This window comes from Podarcis melisellensis (assembly GCF_964234715.1).
Source record: "Podarcis melisellensis genome assembly, chromosome: 15".
NCBI lineage: Eukaryota > Metazoa > Chordata > Lepidosauria > Squamata > Lacertidae > Podarcis > Podarcis melisellensis.
The window spans coordinates 11,281,198-11,302,402 of NC_138532.1; the positions used below are offsets into that span (position 1 = coordinate 11,281,198).

General features: G+C 44.3%; 1 protein-coding gene across 5 annotated transcripts in view; it reads right to left on the reverse strand.

Moving 5' to 3' along the window:
• Positions 1-21,205, reverse strand: part of PKNOX2 (PBX/knotted 1 homeobox 2) — a 440,472-nt gene that overhangs the window by 231,473 nt on the left and 187,794 nt on the right. For 4 of the 5 annotated variants that reach the window (XM_081891017.1, XM_081891018.1, XM_081891020.1 and 1 more), the window contains exon 4: positions 1,204-1,429. The exons of the other annotated variant lie outside the window; for it this stretch is intronic. The gene's annotated coding sequence lies outside the window, so the exon portion shown is untranslated. The remainder of the gene's footprint in view (positions 1-1,203; positions 1,430-21,205) is intronic. 5 annotated transcript variants of the gene reach the window in all.

The following is a 21,205-nucleotide window of genomic DNA, read 5'->3' on the forward strand; positions in this document are numbered from 1 at the left end:
GGTTTAGACCACAGCACACCCGCATCCCTGGTTGTTGCCAATGCTAGTCCTACTCAGAGTAAACTCAGTGAAGTTAACAGACATGACTACTTAGGTTCATTTATTTCAGTGGATCTACTTTGAGTTGGATATAACCCTATGTCCTGCTTTCTTGCCTAACAACATGTTATGTCTTATAGATACCATGACAAACTACGCTATAGCTAGGTCGCCTTTCCCTAAGCCAGACCCTACCTCAAGAAGAGGAATATTAAGCAGATGGTACTGCTTCCTCAGAAGGGACGTAGATGGCTCTGTGGGTTAAATCACAGAGCCTAGGACTTGCCGATCAGAAGGTCGGCGGTTCGAATCCCCACGACGGGGTGAGCGCCCGTTGCTCGGTCCCAGCTCCTGCCAACCTAGCAGTTCAAAAGCACGTCAAAGTGCAAGTAGATAAATAGGCACTGCTCCAGCGGGAAGGTAAATGGCGTTTCTGTGCACTGCTCTGGTTCGCCAGAAGCGCCTTAGTCATGCTGGCCACATGACCCGGAAGTTGTACGCCGGCTCCCTCGGCCAATAAAGCGAGATGAGCGCCACAACCCCAGAGTCGGCCACTAGACCTGACAGTCAGGGGTCCCTTTACCTTTACCTTTACTGCTTCTTCAAGCAGGTATTCATTCATTCATGCATGCATGCATGCATGCATTGTACTCATAGCTTATCCTTCATCAATTGAACCACAGAAGGTTCCTATTCCTCCTCAACACTGAACACAATGAGCATCCCCTCGCCACACACACTTTTTACGACTTGCTTCATTGCCATCTCACCTCACGCAATCCCTATTCAAGCTTTATGTCTACTTTCATTCAGAAAACGCTTGGAGGAGAAGGAGAGCTGTGCACATCACTCATGCTCTCCATGTCACCAGCGGCCCCACATCCAGGAGATTCACGGTGAGTTCAGCTGAGATCAGAGAGCAGTCAGGGGACACAGACATCCAGAATCCTTGCTTTTAGCATTATACGGAAACATAATCATAAATTTAGTGGGCATCTACCTACCATAGGTTTTTCATGAACACAACTCCTTTTGAGAAAATGAGTGGTATAATTGATATAGTAAATATAATTGAGTCATATAGCTTGGTATGCTAAGCTTGGGAAAGTTCATCTGAACAGAATAACTATTAGATGCTTTCTTGAATCAATTGGAAATCCATACCTAGAGAGTACTTTTTAATGGGTTCTTCTCCAGCTGGCAAGAGGTAGCATGTGCGGTCCCTCAGCACTCTGTTGTGGTCCAGATGCTGTTCAATGTGTTCAGTGATGAAAATGAAGAGAGAAATCCCATGAAGTTTGAAAAGTTTGACAATGCTGGTTTGGACGGAGGACAGTTGGATTGGCAATGATTAGAACTCAAGCCAAGCTTCATCAGTGGGCAAACTGATCTGAAAAACATCAAGATAGCAATTAAAGGTTTACAATGGAGAAGAAGAAGAAGAAGAAGAAGAAGAAGAAGAAGAAGAAGAAGAAGAAGAAGAAGAAGAAGAAGAAGAAGAAGAACTACAGAAATCTAGTGGAGGAAATAATAGTTTAAAGCAATGATTAGTGACTGTAAATTTGACCATTTGAAGAATGTATTTCTGATTCTTATAGAAATAATAATAATAATAATAATAATAATAATAATAATAATAATAATAATTTATTTATACCCTGCCCATCTGGCTGGGTTTCCCCAGCCACTCTGGGTGGCTTCCAACAGAATATTAAAATACAATAACCTATTAAACATTAAAAGCTGCCCTAAACAGGGCTGCCTTCAGATGTCTTCTAAAGTCTGATAGTTGTTCTTCTCTTTGACATCTGGTGGGAGGGCGTTCCACAGGGCGGGCGCCACTACCAAGAAGGCCCTCTGCCTGGTTCCCTGTAGCTTTGCTTCTCGCAGTGAGAGAACCGCCAGAAGGCCTTTGGCACTGGACCTCAGTGTCCGGGTAGAACAATGGAGGTGAAGACACAAATGGTGTACTATCTCACTGCATTATCTCACTACATGCCCACAAAGCCTATGAGTGCCCCCTCCAACTGCCCCCTTGGCAGGCCTTTGCAAAGCTTACCTGAGTCCCGAGACGGGACTCTTGTTAGCCAGTTTAACCTTCCAAAGTTTTGGACAAGTGTACCTTGTTGTTCACCCCACTGTACGGGCCGGCTCCTAGGCCATGTGGTGGTGAGGTCGGTTACTTTTCTCTCTCTTAAGAGGCACACAGAGCTGTAGGAGGAAGTTGGAAGACAGATATTCTCTTCCACTTCTTCTTTCAGCTTTTCAAGGTTCAGATTAATTCTACTGGATCAAACTTTTACCCAAATCCACTGGGAGAGCGAAGTTTTCACTCTCTGTTGGGGGGCAGTTGATATGGGGAACAGTTGAGAGAAGTGACCAGAGGTGGAGGTTTTGCTCAAAAATCTGAATGTGCCCATAGGCCTTGGCTGAGTCAGACTACTGACTCAGAAGAAGCCCCAAAGACATTATTATATTAAGATAATTATGGTCTTTCACATAATAAATGTATTGGTGCTGACCTTTAAAGCCCTAAACAGGCTCGGCCCAGTACAGTGGTACCTCAGGTTACATACGCTTCAGGTTACATATGCTTCAGGTTACACACTCCACTAAGCCAGAAATATTACCTCAGGTTAAGAACTTTGCTTCAGGATGAGAACAGATTTCGTGTTCCAGTGGCGCAGCAGGAGGCCCCATTAGCTAAAGTGGTACTTCAGGTTAAGAACAGTTTCAGGTTAAGTACAGACCTCCGGAACGAATTAAGTACTTAACCCGAGGTATTACTGTATACCTGGAGGAGGGTCTCCACCCCCATCATTTATCCCAGACACTGAGGTCCTCCTCTAAGGGCCTTCTGGCCATAGCTGTCAACGTTTCCCTTTTTTTAAAGGGAAATTCCCTTATTCCAAATAGGATTCCTCGCAAGAAAATGGAAAAGTTGACAGCTATGCTGTGAGAAGCGAGGTTACAGGGAACCAAGCAGAGGGCCTTCTCGGTAGTGGTGCCTGCCCTGTGGAATGCCCTCCCTCAGATGTCAAGGAAATAAACATCTATTTGACTTTAGAAGACATCTGAAGACAGGGAGGTTTTTAACGTTTGAGGTTTTATTGTTTTTCAATATTTGTTGGAAACCGCCCAGAGTAGCTGGGGCAACCCAGTCGGATGGGCAACATCATTATGTCTCAGGTAATAGCTTCTTCACTACAGCTTTTAAGTTTCATTCTCACTGCACCCATACTCTCCGACATTCTCTGATGGAAACTGGGACGTCCTTAGGAAAAGCAGGACATTCCAGGGTCAAATCAGAAACCGGGACGGCTTCTGTAAATCCAGGCCTGTCCCTGGAAAATAGGGACACTTGGAGGGTCTGCTGCCTCTTCCCATATTTTTTCTCTCACACTGCATTTGGGTTGCATCCACATTTAAAGCACTCTCACCGAACTGTATGTAGCCAGGACTTCCGGCACAGAATCATCAGAACTGTAGTTTGTGGAATACTCTCCCTGGGGTGGCTCACCTGGCGCCTTAGTTGAATATCTTTAGGTGCCAGGCAAAAAACCTATTCCAATTCTCCCAGGATTTCGTTGGGGAGCTGTTGTTTTTGTTGGTCACTATGTTATGTGTTAAGGGACGAGGAAGGCGCTATGGGTTAAACCACAGAGCCCAGGGCTTGCCGATCAGAAGATCACGGTTCGAATCCCCGTAACGGGGTGAGCTCCCGTTGCTCGGTCCCTGCTCCTGCCAACCTAGCAGTTCGAAAGCACATCAAAATGCAAGTCAATATATAGGTACCGCTCTGGCAGGAAGGTAAACGGCATTTCCATGCGCTGCTCTGGTTCGCCAGAAAGCTGCTTAGTCATGCTGGCCACATGACCCGGAAGCTGTACGCCGACTCCCTCGGCCAATAAAGCGAGATGAGCGCCTCAACCCCAGAGTCGTCCGCAACTGGACCTAAAAGTCAGGGGTTCCTTTACCCTTACCTTTATGTTATGCATTTTTGTGAGTTTTTTTATTGCAAACTGCCCTGTGATCCTCGGATCTACAGTTTCCAAAATTGCTTATGTAACTGTCCCTCTTCCCAGGGAACTCTGAGAATTGAAACTCTGTGGGTTAAACCACAGAGCCTAGGACTTGCCGATCAGAAGGTCAGCGGTTTGAATCCCCACAACGGGTGAGCTCCCGTTGCTCGGTCCCTGCTCCTGCCAACCTAGCAGTTCAAAAGCACAGCAAAGTGCAAGTAGATAAATAGGTACTGCTCTGGCGGGAAGGTAAACGGTGTTTCCGTGCGCTGCTCTGCTTCGCCAGAAGCAGCTTAGTCATGCTGGCCACATGACCCGGAAGCTGTACACCGGCTCCCTCAGCCAATAAAGTGAGATGAGAGCCGCAACCCCAGAGTCAGCCACGACTGGACCTAATGGTCAGGGGTCCCTTTACCTTTAAGGGGAACAGGGATCTGGCAACTCAGCCCCCAGTAGCAAACCACAGCTCCCGGGATTCTTTGAGGGGTAATAAAGTGGTGCAAGAGTGCTTTAAATGTTTGGTGTGCATGTGGCCCTGGCCTACTCTCCTTGAAAGGTGGAAGAGCATCAGCTCACCCTGGAAGCAATGCGGGGGTACAAGTAAGTCAGGAGTTACACATATCAAAGCCATAGTTTAAAATCTGCATTGGGAATATGGCAATTATCTACTCTCACCACATTTCTCAGCCCTGACTGAGGTTTAATTAAAACCAAGTTAAACACACACACACACACACACACACACACAATCTCTATTTCAGATATCACCCGACTGCATACCGTTCCTATTTTGAAAAGGGGAAATAAAGCTTTTATCACAGAGTTTTTAATTTACTGAGAGAGCCTTCCAGTTCAGCTGGATATTATTCGCTCATAATATTTCCTTTAAAGAAATATATATATAAATTAGCTAATCCCCCATAATCTCCTTGAGTTGCACCTAAAACACAGTTTCTTCCAAGTGACCTTTTTGAGAAAGGCTGTTTCTATGGCAACGGCATTGTTCGATTCAGTCAGGGGGAAAAAAATTCCGGCATGGGAGGGGGGGGGACACACTTAATTTTGCTGCTTTTGATGCCACATTTAATGCTGACAACATGCCAATGAGGCCAAACCATACCCTCTTCTGTGTTTTCGGAGCCATTTTGGATGGAAAAGCAATGACCCAGTGCAGAAAATGTCGATCTCCCTCCACATTTTACAGGTGTGTGTGGGGAGACCTGTGTGTTTAACAGAAGGGGCCATTATTACTACTCAGACTGACCTCTTGCATAAGACAGCTCATAAAAAACTCAAGCTGTAATTATTGAGGTAAGGCGATAACTTTTGGTTCAACTACTGCAGATCTCTGGGGACAAAATCAGAGAATGTATAAATACACAGGGTTTTCCGGCATACCCAGGCAAACTTTATTGCTCACAGCCAAAGGCCATCACAATCCAATATAGTTTTCCATTACTCTGGGAATTTGGTTCTTCTCGTGTGTGTGTGTTCAGAACCACATTTTCTTAGGTAGCAGGCAAAGCTTAATGATCTGGTCTCACTTTCCTTTTGCTCAAAAACTGAAAGGGAAACCAAGTCAGAATGGCCTTGAGATTCCAAACCCTTGTACTGCTCTCATTATCAGTATTTTCCAGGGTTTCCATCACCTACCTAAAGATCCTGCTGCACAAGAACACTTGAAAGATTGAATATGCAGCATTATCTTTTAGTAGACGATGGAGAGTTTTGGGGAATTTTGCAAATTCTAAGGATTTGGGGGATTCAAGTGTTAACTGATCTGACCTGCACCTTCCAAACTAATGTGCAGATCAGAATGTATTGAATCCTTCAGATTTTGCATTTCTCTGAATTTTGCAATGCAGTTCTCAGAACACAGGATGTCCCAATATGTATATTTTAAAAATGCATATTTTAGAGTAAGATACATTTGAAATGCCTGCACCGATATAAATTCAGAGATCTTCATTTTGAAAAACTGCAGATTAATGCAGGAACGGACTTAGAAACAAACACATTGGAAGTGACACCTTGGCTAGTACTGCAAAGCTCTGCCACTCTGCCTACAGATTCCTCTGGCTCCACCAACTGGGAAGCAATTGCAGTGCTATGGTAGCTGCATGAGAACAGTCTTGTAGCAAACAGAAAGCAAGCCACGACTGAAATAAACTCTTATTTCTACTAACCTTAACCTCCGATTTATCTCGGCTAGAAAGAAGAGAGAGGGAGGGAGGCTGGGTCTACAAATGCGGCAGAAGAAGGTGGAAGAACAGACTGCAACACCTCAAAGTACAGGGGTGTTTGTGGGGTACACCATTTTGAGCACCCCCATGTGAAATAAATCCCTTGCACACAGAGAAAACTTCGATTCAGCTTTAAACAGTTGTGTTTTCAAATGGCCTCCACCTTTCCGCTGAAGGAAATCACCTAGATCAGCAGCTAGGGTTATATATATATCCCTGTTTGCAAACCGATCAAGGCTAACCACATCACGGACAGGCTGATATAGCATGTTGTGACTAACTGCATGTATAAAGTAATCTCTCTCTCTCTTTTAAAGTATTTATACTTTTCAGATTTATACAATTCACTGATTTTACAATCTTTTTGACATTTCAAAACTTGACTTCCTTCCCCCTCTTCCTGCCGTTCCTTAAATTTATTTTTAATATCTTCTGCATATCCTAATTAACTTAATTTGCTCTTTTATTCATCTTCTGTAAATATACACTCTTATGAAACTGCAGGTTATTACAATAACCCTGTCAATGTTTTTATCTGTTTACAATTTATCTGTGAATATTCACTAAACCATTTCCATTCTTTTATAAAAAGTTTGTTATCTTGATTTCTTATTCTTCTGGTAAGTTCCGCCATTTCTGCATATCCCATAAGTTTTTGTATCCATTCTTCCTTTGCTGGGACTCCTGCTTCTTTCCATATTAGGGCAAGTAACATTCTTGCCACTGTAGTCTCATACATGAATAAATTTCTTTACAGTGTGTGTAGTTCTGAATGTAGAAAGTAATCTCTAACCGCAGAGGTCACACCACTGCCACAACCACACAGAAATGGGAAGAAGTGAGGGAAACTTGGCTTACCAAAAAGTAACACTCGGTTACAGTCTTGTTGTTGTTGTCACATCATAGCAGGGTTGCCATATTTCAAAGAGTAAAAGCAGGACACCCTGAAAGCTGTTGAGCTTTTTTAAGCTATCTGGACACCAGGCCAACTTAGCATGTTGTGACAAACTTCAGGTATACGGTTGCCTCTAGTCACAGGGGTCAACCAGGGATTTCCCCATTGCCACAGCCACTCAAATATCAGAGGAAGTGAGGGAAGCTTGTCTTACCAAATAGTAACATTTGGTTTCCTATTATAGCTTACACAGTTTTGCTTGTCTTATACAAAGGTGAATTATAACCAAATTAAAAGCATAATTTTTTTTAAAAAAAACAGTAATAATTAAGCATCCAAACAACAAAGTGATAGATAAAAAAGGTAAAGGTAAAGGACCCCTGGATGGTTAAGTCCAGTCAAAGGCGACTATGGGGTTGTGATGCTCGTCTTTCTTTCAGGCTGAGGGAGCTGGCATTTGTCCACAGACAGCTTTCTGGGTCATGTGGCCAGCATGGCTAAACTGCTTCTGGCACAACGGGATACAGTGATAACAGGATGCTGGACTAGACGAGCCACTGGCTTCGGACTATCTTCAAAGGCACAATGCAGTAATCTAACCAGGAAGTTACCACAGCACCGATCACCAGAGCCAGGTTATCTCTAGGCCGTCTGCCAAGCTGGTGGAAAGCAATCGTGTGCAGAACAGACTGAGGCCTGCTCAACCAGCTGGGGGATCATTAATACTACTACTACTACTGCTACTACTACTACTAATAATAATTTATTATTTATACCCCATCTGGCTGGGCCTCCCCAGCCACTCTGGGTGGCTTCCAACAGAATACTAAAATACAATAACCTATTAACCTTTTAAACATAAAAAGCTTCCCTAAACAGGGCTGCCTTCAGATGTCTTCTAAAATATGTCTCTTTGACATCTGGTGGGAGGGCGTTCCAAATTGTGGGTGCCACTACTGAGAAGACCCTCTGCCTGGTTCCCTGTAGCTTCACTTCTCACAGTGGGGGAACCGCCAGAAGGCCCTCAGTGCTGGACCTCAGTGTCCGGGCAGAACGATGGGGGTGGAGACGCTCCTTCAGGTATACTGGACCGAGGCCGTTTAGGGCTTTAAAAGTCAGCACCGACACTTTGAATTGTGCTCGGAAACGTACTGGGAGCCAGTGTAGGTCTTTCAAGACTGATGTTATGTGGTCTCGGAGGCTGCTCCCAGTCACCAGTCTAGCTGCCGCATTCTGGATTAGTTGTAGTTTCCGGGTCACCTTCAAAGGTAGCCCCACATAGAGTGCATTGCAGTAGTCCAAGCAAGAGATAACCAGAGCATGCACCACAGTCCACAGGCAGGTAGGGTCTCAGCCTGTGTACCAGATAGAGATGGTAGACAGCTGCCCTGGACACAGAATTGTCCTGTGCCTCCATGGAGAGCTGTGAGTCCAGAATGACTCCCAGGCTGCACACCTGGTCCTTCAGGGGCACAGTTACCCATTCAGGACCAGGGAGTCTTCCACACCCACACCTCCTGTCCCCCCAAACCAGTACTTCTGTCTTGTCAGGATTCAACCTCAATCTGTTAGCCGCCATCCATCCTCCAACCACCTCCAGGCACTCACACAGGACCTTCACCGCCTTCACTGGTTCTGATTTAAAGGAGAGGTAGAGCTGGGTATCATCCACATACTGATGAACACCCAGTCCAAACCAGAGGGTCTCAGCCTGCGTACCAGATGGAGCTGATAAACTAATATCATATCTGTCTTGTCTAGACTGAGCTTTGGCTTATTGTCCCTCATCCAATCCATTCCTACGACCAGGCACACCCCCCAGTTCCGTACATCCACCTTTTCATTTGAAGAACAGAGCTGTGTGTCATCAGCATACTGACGACAACACACTCCAAAGCTGTGGATGGGCCCACTCAGCAGTTTCATGCAGATTGTGTTTACTCTGTTTTCAGATGCTACAGAAAACCACCGCTGTGCTCTGTATGTGGTTAGAGCTATCACACACAGGACATTTTTTATGTAGTGACATTTTTGGTAGTCGGCTGTCATGTAACCTACTTACTTGGAGTGGGTTGGGGTGGAATAATACTCTTAGCTTCCTTACACAGCAAAGTGGAGCAATAGTCTAGCTATACACAACTTTCTTTCTGCTCCTAGATATTAACCTCTTTACGTGGTGGCTGATTGCAATTGGCAATTTTTGTCGCAGCATCGCAACAGGAGCCTCGCGTAACAGCCCCTTCTTCCTTTCGTGGAAGATAATCACCATGACTAAATATGACCTATATTTTTCCTCCCCTTCCAAATATTCACCCTTGAGAGATTGTCGAACCAAAATGCATGTTGCTCCACTGGACTTTGTTTAGCAAATAAATTCCAATTGCTTTCCCTAGGGAGACTTTCCCTTTGAACTTGGCCAGCAATGGTTTCAGTTTTTTATCGGGGTAATATCAGAAGATTAAGCAGCTCTCATCCTGAATCCCATTTCTATCACACACCCGCACCCACACAATCTCTCTCTCTCTCTCTCTCTTTCCACATACGCTATTTCTAGGCAGGAGTAAGGAATTTGTTAAAATCCTGAACGCTACATCATGAGCTGTAGGAAATCCATCTTATTTGCATATTTTAGCTGCATGTAATCAACATAATTTGGATATCATTTTCACGGAAAGGTGGCAGATGATAGCTGGTGGACACCTCACAATTGTTCTACAAAATTCATACTGTGAAATTGCGGTGAACCCATTTGAGCCCCTGACATCCCCATGGAAGCTACTGCTATTTTTATTTATTATAATTGCTAGTCGTTTATTAATCACCTTCCACACAAGCATCTCAACTGCACAATAAAACAGCTAAAAACTGTTAAAGGAACACCAAAAAATCAGATCTGTTTAAACACATACACACTACAAAATACACACCCTCAGCAGAGATCCCTTCACGCAGCTGGGAAAGCCTTTTGCAGCAAACTTTTTCAGCAGGGGGCCAGTCCATTGCCTGCAGACCTTGTGAGGGGCCGGACTATATTTTTTTGGGGGAAATGAACAAATTCCTATGCCCCACAAATAACCCAGAGATGCATTTTAAATAAAAGGACATATTATACTCATGTAAAAACACCAGGCAGGCCCCGCAAATAACCCAGAGATGCATTTTAAAGAAAAGGACACGTTCTACTCATGTAAAAACATGCTGATTCCAGGTCCATCCACGGGCCAGATTTAGAAGGCAATTGGGCCAGATTCAGCCCCCGGGCCTTAGTTTGCCTACCCATGGCCCTTTGGAACAAAAATGTCTTCAGTTGCTTATGGAAAGTTCAGATTGCGGGCGCCAGTCATATATTGGCAGGAATACTATTCCAGAGAACAGGGGCTGCACTGAGTCAGTAGAGCATGAGATTCTTAATTCCAGGGCCGTGTGTTCATTTCCCCACTTTGGGCAAAAAATGCCTGTGTTGCAGAGGGTTGGATTAGATGACCCTCGTGGCTCCTTCCAGCTATGATTCTATGATTCTAAGAAAGCCCTGCTCTGAGTTACTATGCAACTTGCTGAAGAAGTCCGCCTGAAGACCCAATAGTGACCATAAGCAGTCTCTCATGTAACCTGGTCTTGAGCTGTATAGGTCCTTTAGTACCAACACTACGCTGCTTAATAACCAGCATTTCTTACCCATGTATGCAGAGATTACACAAAGCACACAGAGGATAATGATCAATTAAAATGAATCAGGAAAACAGAAAGGTTATTTACAGTTCCTGCTGAAATAGGTCTTCGCCAAGTGCCGGAAGTTCAACAGAGAGGGCATCTCTCTGACCTCTGGCTAGAGGAAGTTTCATAAAACTGGACCCACAATATCGACTTCTGGGGAATACGAACTGTGGATCCATAGTGGAGCCATAGAGCCACTCCCGAACTACAGAGGGGGGTTGCGGGCGCACGCCACCATCCACATTCTCGCGGGGCTGGCGCCAGCCCCGCGGGACTCAGGGATCTCATTAATATTCATATCTGGCAGCGCCGGCCAATGGGCTGGCGCTGGGGGCGGGGCTACCTGAGGGCACTTAAGGTCAGGGCAGCCCGGGCTCGCCCCTTCTTCCTCTTCTGCAGCATCTGGTCTAACCCTCCCCGGTTAGACCAGATAGTCTGTTAGGGGCCAATGCCTAAGGCCAATACCGCTCTTACCTGTAATCAATAAAGTTGTGGCCATTTTCCGCCCATCAACCTAAATTCTGGTGTCCGGTGTCTTTATTTATTTCATCTGTGGGAGGGGGCGGGTATCGCCACACAATGGATCACTAACAGATCACCCTAAGGATCTCAGTGATAGCACAGGGATATAAGAAATGGACCGGTCCATAAGGTATCCTAGACCCAAGTTGTTAAAGGTCTCATTAATTTATACAAGAACTTTAAACTTGGCCTGGTAACATAAGGGCAACATATCTGTTTCTTAGCATCTGACACATATTATAATTTCACTCCTATGAGAGTAGCTGGATTTATAAACTGCTTTGAGAGTTGAGGTTTCTGTAGGCATTTCTCTCTTTCTCACATATATATTGATAATACAATTAAAAAAAAACAGGCAGCATTTTATTTATTTTAGGTGAGGCTCAGTTATAACAATCCTGCTTCAGAAAATGACAACACGGGAGGCAGCAGTTACAAGTTACTGGTCTCTGCAACCACAGCAGGTGCTGTGATTCTCTACCAGTTTGACTTCACCCCTGGAGGCACACTCCATTGTCTCTCAGACAGATGCATGCCAACAACATATATTTATTTATACTCTGCCTTCTTCCCTGACAGGAGTCTGAAGCTGGCTTACAGACAGAAATAAGAACAGCATAACACAGTCACACAAATCTATTAAAACCGTACAAATAATTACAATAAAAACAGCATGGAACCAGTCCTTTCATTAAAAGTAGTCAGTTCCCAAAAGCCTGACTTAAACTTTTAATCAGCTGCATGCAACACTGGTTAAGGACCTTCATGACCTATTGACACCAAACTCATGGATTCAAAAATAGGATCCAGAATCTACAATATAGATTGCGTGTCGAGGTCCCCAGGGCCACCCCAACAACTCACACATCACACAGATTTTTTTGTTTAAGATTTTTGACATACTTTTGGCCACAACTTTATTAAAATACAAATTTGTGAGTGGTTGCTTAGGCATTGGTTGCGACTATCTGCCCCCACCATGGGGGACAGACTGACATTCTGCACGATGCGAAAGTCAGAATAGGGGAATACACTTGGGGGTAGCGATGGAGCAGGGAACCTGCCCTCACCCCAAATGCAACCAGGAGCTCATTGCTATGGCCCGAGCCCCCTTGACAGAGTGGACAAGCAATAGTTAGCCCCCAATTCTTTTAACAGAATCCCTTGCAGCAGCAGCATTAGAGGGGCAGGCACAGCCAATCCATGTCCCTCAACCAACCAAACGATAAACCAATGCCTAATCGCATCCTTACAAGTTGTGACGATTTGCTACGCAGTAGGCAAAAACCAAATGGCCCCAGCCAATCAGCCAGATGGACAAAATTCCTACCGGGCCCCTGCCCCAAGAGCAGATGGCCCCATTACAGGCATAGCAAGGTCAAAGCGAACAACCCTAATTCTAGGAGGGGAGGGGCGGGCAATCCAATGCATGGGCGAAAAGAGGAAGCCCTAGCCTCGTGCAAGGAGTTTTAGCATTTCTGGCTGTCAATCAACAAATGACAACATTAACTTCTTCCCAACAACAAGGGAAGCCCCAATCGCATTAGTGGCCAACGATCAATTAGCCTGGCCCCAACTTTGGAGTGTCCTGGCAGCCCCCACCGCAACACATGCTCTCCATGAAGGAGAACCCGCTTTTTGGGAAGTTATTTGTCTATTTGCCATGCATTTGAACACCTCTTGTTATATTGCAACCAAATTTTGAGAGCAAGGAGTAGGTGTTTGTCTATATTTAGATGCAAGTGGGTGTCGTTTTGAATAAAGATGGTGGAATGAATCTTTCAAAACCGCACTGATTTTATTCAAATTTTGTATGATGGTTCCTGAGACTGAGTTTGGATACAAGTGGGCCATAGCTGTCAACTTACAGATTTGAAAATAAGGGACCAGCAGCCTTGGAAATAAGGGACCAGCAGCCAAAATAAGGGACCTGCGGCCTCACCTGTTACAGGCACTCCAGTCTTCCTGTCCTCCTGCAGTGTGGTCAAACTCATGCAGGTAGCTTCGAGAACACTGTCCAACCAACTTTGTAACCAGAGGTTCAACTGAATAGAATCTGAATCACATGCACCACAAGGCCTATGCAGCCTGAACTTAAGATGGCTCCCCGGCCTGGCTTTGCACTGCAAAGTTTGCAGCAGCACGTGCAACAAAATGGCGTCCAGCATTCAAAAACCCCCTCAGCTTGCATTAACTAGCCACACACAAGGCATGCAAGCTCCATCCCCCAGTCGTTCTTAGACTTCTTATTGGGTGAGCACACAGCCAAGCAACACAGTTGGAGCCTCCCTCCTCCCTGGCCGGCAGGGAGAGAGGGAGAGGAGCTGCTTCCTTTGAAATTTAAGGGACAACATTTAAGGGACATCCATCAGTAAGGGACAGCAGTGGGACATGGCCCTGGAATAAGGGACTGTCCCTTCAAATAAGGGACACTTGACAGCTATGAAGTGGGCACAGGTTTGAATCAAGATTCTAGACTTCCCCTTCCAAAACTTCATTACTTTGGATCACCAATTTCAAAACTGCACTGATCTTTCAGTTTCTTTGAGTCCCCAAGAAACACCAGGTACAAGGGCTGCTAGTTAGTGATCTATTTGCATGTCTTACAGGAACAAACAAACAATGAAGTTGGGTATGAATGGGTGCAATCACTACCTTGCCACCCACACAGCAATTCTGAAGTAGGGAAAGCTCTTAGCAGCCAAGCAACTTCAGCAAGATTGTCGTGATTATAAAACGTAATAAAAATGAAGAGTGGGAGGAATAATCATATCTGGGTGGACAAGGCACCCCTTAGTTCCTTTGTCTGTGTTCTGCCTTTATTTTTCAGGGACAGTTTCTGTTCCTGAAACCTGTCCGCTGCCACTGATAAATTGCTCACCCCATTTTGACTTTCGGATTAATGCCTTGTTAAATCATTGCTCATGTGTGTCTCTAGAGCTGTCGTTCAGGATTCAGCTGTCTCTTTCAGAGACTCTATACATTAAATTTATGTATTGTTATTTATTATAGTAATTTATTTCCCACCTCCTTTCAGGGCACAAACCTTTCGAAGGCACCTCACAACAAAAAAGAAAACAATGAATACCATTGAAATATTATCAAATCATCAAACTTTTGAACTGAACAAACTTTTTTTTTAAAGCAGAATTATTCCAAAAGGGTATTGCAAAAAAGAAAAACATTTGGCGCTCTTTGAAAAAAATGGGAGGAGCAGGGACATGACAGAGCTATCGGGAAAGAGAGCGATACAAGGTGTTATGTACTGAGTTGAATAGGATCCAAAATGCAGCAGTCTGATTGGTCCTAGAACAATACGATTCAGAATGCAGCAGTCTGATTGGTCCTAGAACAATAGGATCCAGAATGCAGCAGTCTGATTGGTTCACAGGAGCCACCCAATCCAGCTCCAGGTGGAAGTGAATCCACAACCTGATTGGCCTATAGGAGAATTCCGGAATTAGCCAATCATTGTGTAAATAATGTATTTAAAGCAGACATTCTGGGGAAAATTCCATTCCTCCTCACCACTATGAGCTGAATAAAGAGCATGAAATCCACTCTCAACTCCGAGTATATTTCACAAACCTGGGGCCATCAATGAAATAGCCTGTCCTTAGCATCCTGCAGTCTATTTGTACCAACTGATGAGCCAGAGGGTCCCTTTTTATTGCACATTCATGATGATTTGTGCTAATGATGCTATTGGGGCAGTCGTTCGTGATCTTTCTTTCAATACTATTTATGCCTGCAAAAGTTTTGGGGCAATCATACTGTTTCATTTCCAATTAGCGCATCTCCTGTAACTTACTGCTGAAATCCCATAACTTTTCATCCCACAAATGTTCTAGGGTTGTGTTTTTGACCTAGTTTTGTTGTGCTCTAGCTTCTCTAGGCAGTAATAATGGGGTAGCATTGGAGAAGCTTCATATAACAACTAATAAAGCAGAATAAATCCGCCACCAAAAACACGTTTCAGAATACTGCTGCAATAAAAGAGTTTCCTGGATAAACCTTAAAGCTGGGGTAGGCACATACGGGGTCAGACAGTACTTCAAATGACCTGGTCGTAGACAAGGATAGCGAACCTGTGGCCCTCCAGGCAGCTGAGGAATGGAAAGGGAGATGTTTAAAAGAGCCAATATTTTTTCCCCTTTCAGTGCCTCTACCTTCTTGCTGCATTCAAACAACAGCAGAAGTAAAGAGGAAAGAAGTGGCTGAGGAACACTGAGACAAAAAATGTGGTTTTAAACAATGGCTTAGATTTGAGTAAACACAGGGTTTTTTAAACAAACAAAACTAGTTTTAACAAGGATAAATGGCAGAGATGGGTAGAGATTACGCAAAACCTTTTGCCATTTCCCTCTGAGTTCTCTCCATCCTTGCTTTACTCAGACTTCTGTCATTATTTTAAACCATAATCATATTATTATTATTATTATTATTATTATTACTACCCTGCCCACCTGGCTGGGTTTCCCCAGCCACTCTGGGCGGCTTATAGCATATCTAAAAACATGATAAAAACATCAAGCATTAAGAACTTCCCAATACAGGGCTGCCTTCAGATGTCTTCCAAAAGTTGTGTGATTCTTTATCTCCCTGACATCTGAAGGGAGGGCGTTGCACTAGTGTTACTGTGCAACCTGCCTTCTGTTTTGGTCCCTAAGCTGACTTCATGTAAATCCAGGATTCTGATATTACACTACAAATCGTCCGGCATGAGCTGTGCAACAACAGCCTTACATTTTGATGTATGTACGGAAGATATATTGGGACGCGGGTGGCGCTGTGGGTTAAACCACAGAGCCTAGGACTTGCCGATCAGAAGGTTGGCGGTTCAAATCCCCGTGACGGGGTGAGCTCCCATTGCTCGGTCCCTGCTCCTGCCAGCCTAGCAGTTTGAAAGCACGTCAAAGTGCAAGTAGATAAATAGGTACCACTCCGGTGGGAAGGTAAACAGCATTTCCGTGCGCTGCTCTGGTTCGCCAGAAGCGGCTTAGTCATGCTGGGCACATGACCTGGAATATTCCTCGGCCAATAAAGCGAGATGAATGCCGCAACCCCAGAGTCGGACACGACTGGACCTAATGGTCAGGGGTCCCTTTACCTTTACCTTTATAAGGTGCAATGTGGGAGAGAGGTTTGTGGGGTTTTCTACCTCAAGTGCCAAAATAACTTGGGTACTCTGCACTTTGACTAGGGGTCAGGGGCCAACAGAGGTGCCAATTGCTGCCCTTTACCTTTAAGGAACCCTTTACCTTTAAGGAAGATATATTAGGACCCTCCCTATTCTTTTGGTTGTGAATTAACTTATTTCAATATAGCTGCCCAAGGACCTTATGGTGAAAGGCAGGTAAGAAATCCAATAAACAACAGTATTGTGGGTCCAATTTTATGGAACTCCCAGCTGAGGTTTAAACAAACTGTTAAAGATCCAGTACAAGCTGATGACATTGAAGAAGAAGAAGAAAAAGAAGAAGAATTCTGTCAGCCGTTTTAGCCGAATTCTTATTTTATAGTTTTAATTCATATTTATTTTAATTGTATTGAGTTTTTTCTTTGTACACTACTTAGAGGTGATTGCAATTAAGTGGTATGCATCTTGTCGAAATAAATAAGGAAATAAAACACATTTAGATAATTGCGGCCATATTTACATATCCCTCTTATGAGCAGTTTCTTTACTTGCCAATAGGTGGCAAAAATTCAGAATCATGTAATTTCAGAATGAGGTCACTTTAGAACAGGGGCCAGCAAACATTTTCTGCTTTTCCCCCTTGTGGGGGCCCGGACTATATTTTTTGAGGGGAATAATAATAATAATAATAATAATAATAATAATAATAATAATAATAATTTATTTATACCCCGCCCATTTGGCTGGGTATGCCCTACAAATAACCCAGAAAGAACACATTCTACTCATATAAAAACACCAGGCATGCCCCACAAATAGCCCAGAGATGCATTTTAAATAAAAGGACATATTCTGCTCATGTAAAAACACGCTGATTCCCGGACTTTCCGCGGGCTGGATTGAGAAGGCGATTGGGCCAGATCTGGCCCCCAGGCCTTAGGTTGCCTACCCATACTTTAGAAAGTACCACTAAGCCCTATTCAGGCTTCCATTGTTCTTGAATGAAGACCATTGCAGGTGGGAGAGTGAGTACATGATGCTAAGTCCTGCACTCTGAAGCATGGCCGCATCTCCTTTCATTTAAAGCTCCCAGGTTGCCTTTGTCAGTAGAAGAGATAATTGTGTAGGAATGACTGCTGAGAAGAGGACAGACAGAAGAAACACCATGGCTTATTTGCATCAGCATAATCGGATGCCTTCATCTGCCCCGGCTGCAACAAAACATGTCTCTCCAGCCATTTCTCTACAGCCACAGCAGGCGCTGTAACTCTTAAGCAATTTCACTTCGCCCCCAAAGGCACACTCCTCCATTGTCCACCAAGACAGACAGATGACAACAACCTATGAGACAGAGTGTGTAGTTCTAAAGCAGGGAAAGCCCTGTACTTATGGAAGCTTTCCACTTCAGAACTTTCCCTTCCATAAAAGGAGCCTTGCTGCATCAGCTGCAAGGCCTAACTCACCCAACGTCCTGTTTTTACAGTGTCCAGCATCTGCCTATGATGAGCTATGCAGAGCTGGCTAAATTGAGATACAAATTGTGGGACAAGGACAACTGTGACTTTAAGGAAGAACGGGAGCTTTTTACAAATTACCTAATAGGACAACAAAATGAACTGGACTCCTTGGCAGGCTTTGAATAAACACCCACAAATTTATTAGGTGAACATATGATAGACAAAATAAAGATATGTACAATTTTATAATATGCAGAGAGCGATATGTGCAAAGACATCAGAGAGGGGAGCTGAGTGAAGTCTTTGGTGGGAGGGAGAGGGAGGGATGGGGGGAAGGGGAAAAATAATGTAATTGATTAAATGGCCTGATAATTTGTTATGTTGAAATTGCTTAATAAAAGTATTAAAAAAGAGAGAGATGTTAAGTGCCGCCCCAACAGGACCACTGGGCCTCTGACATGTTTGACCCTGTCCCTACATTATCATGATCTTGGAAAATTTGGAGTTGGGGCCACACATTTGCCAAACACTCACACTACTTGTGAGGCCCATCAAAGGCTATCCTGAGATGTACCACCTCTGACAGTGGAGACAGAACATAGCCATTGTGGCTAGTAGCCAACACATGGAGGGCTGAAAAAAGAAGAAGGGGTGTGTATTCAGAGGGTGTGGGGTTTGGCAATGTGCCCCACTCCCCTTCATGAAAATTTCAACATGCACTGAAAGCCTGAAAGGGGCTAAAGTTTAAAACAAACTGAGGAATTCTAAAATGTGGTGTTTATGGTTTATATTCAGAGGTTACATGGATGTTGGAAAGGGCAGACTAGAGAAACCTGGCCAGAAATATTGGCTGGGAACTAGCTCGTTCTAATCCTGAGCAAAAATAAAAACAAAATCAAATAGCTGGATGTTCTGGACTGGAGTACATATCTGTGTGTTTTGTTGTGAGAACACCATAGGTTTTGTGAGAACACCATAAATAAAGATTATTCACTGCCAAGAAAATAAGACGTCTTCGCACCCGCCCACATCCAACAGCAGAAAGCCCTCAAATATTTATTGGAGAGGAACTTGCAGGAGAGAATTGAGCAAAGAGTGGCGAGACTGATGAACACTTCACTTGTTAGGTTTCAGCTGTGTAGAAAAATAGGTTCAGCAGACACCTGAATGCTTTAGGTGTATATTGATAGGTTCATCTGGTCAACTGGGATGGGAACTTTCTCCCCAGCTAGAGACAAGGGGTAGAACCCTGAACATAGTGGTGCTTTGTCTAAAGCAGTGTTTCCCAAACTTGGGTCTCCAGCTGTTTTTGGACTACAACTCCCATCATCCCTAGCTAGCAGGACCAGTGGTCAAGGATGATGGGAACTGTAGTCCCAAAACAGCTGGAGACCCAAGTTTGGGAAACCTTGGTCTAAAGAATGAATTGGCTGGCGATGGGATGAACAGAAACCTGAGATTGGAGTCTCCTCTTTGTAAGTGAAAAGGAAGGATACTGATTTGGGAGGAGAGGAGGCGGAACGCAGAATTCTTACAGGGCAGTGCTCTAATTATCCCAACTGCAAAACCAAAATGCTTGTTTACAAAGCTATTGTACTACCAACCTTACTGTATGCTTGTGAAACATGGACCGCTTATAAACGCCATCTCCAACTCCTCGAAAGATTCCACCCACTGTGTCTCCAAAAATTTTTACACATCACACGGGAAGGCCAGCAAACTAATGCCAGTGTACTGGAAGAAGCAAATATCACCAGTGCCAAAGCAATGATTCTTCAACATCAACTTTGTCATGTTGTGCGGATGCCTGATTATCGTCTTCCAAAGCAACTACTCTATTCTGGACATAAAAATGGAAAGTGTAATGCTAGTGGTCAATAAAAGAGTTTTAAAGATTCTCTCAAGGCAAATCTTTAAAAATGTAGTATAAACACTGAAAACTGGGAAGCACTGGCCTGCGAGCACTCCAGTTAGAGAACAGCCTTTACCATAGGTGTCATGGGCTTTGAAGATGCTCAAACTCAGGATGAAAGGGAGAAACGTGCTAAGAGGAAGGCACGCTTGGCAAACCCTCACTGTGATTAAATCCTGCCCGGAAACCTATGTCCTCACTGAAGAAGGATGTGTGGATCCAGAATTGGCCTCCACAGTCACTTACAGACTCACTGTTAAGACCATATTCATGGAAGACAATCTTACTCGGCTATGAGGGATCGCCAAAGAAGAAGAAGAAGCTTGTAGAGAAGGAGTGGGAAATTAGACCAGCCCATGCCTCCCAGGCTGCCCATCCAGCTGCAATCTAAAAGAAATATTTTGTTTTAAGAAGGGTCATACCCAATATAGACTGACTCAGAATAGACCCAGTCAAAATAGTAGACCTGGCTAATTTAGATCCATTAATTTCAGTGGGTCTACTGTGAACATAAATTAGTTGCATATGACTTCACCACTTTTGAGTTTGTTTTATTTCCCATCACCCACCACCACATTTCCTCTGAAGACACATAGGATGGCAAGGATCGTTCTTCCGTCTATCATGCTATTCTCATAACAACACTGTGAGGTAAGTTAGTCTGACAGATAGCGACATGTCCCTGGTTAGCTAGTGATCTTCACAGCTGCGTGGGGATTTCAAGTCAAGTCTCCCTCATTCTAAATTCTAACCACTGTGCCACAGTGTGATTTGGGGGTCTTCCTGACATTGGACTCCTGGCCACTAGTTTCAACCTATTCTTCAAGCTGCTGTCAAAACTGACACAAGGTTAATTTTGAGCTTCTGGGGGTTAAAAAAAAACCCCATTTACATTTATGTCTCCTCGTTCAACCGAAATCTCTTCATTCACTCTGGCAGCCCAGTGCAAAACTGCAAGCATATGCCTTCCCACCTTCTTCTTCTTCACTTCCCCTACCCTAAGGGTTAAGAGGAAATTCAAAATATACGCCCCCTAGACCTTGCTAACCCAGCACTCCCCAAGACACATACCCATCGGCTGAGCTAACTCTCCAACTCGGCCTGAGGAGGGGAATTGTTCTGAGAAAGTAGCCCATTGCCTGGTTGCTATGGAGACCGACATACCACAGTTCTGACCCTTGAGAGGTTTAGCACTTGCCTCAGCAGGGTTGCCAGCAGCTGGACTGCAGCTGTTACAGGGTACGGTCAGGCATACTGTGTG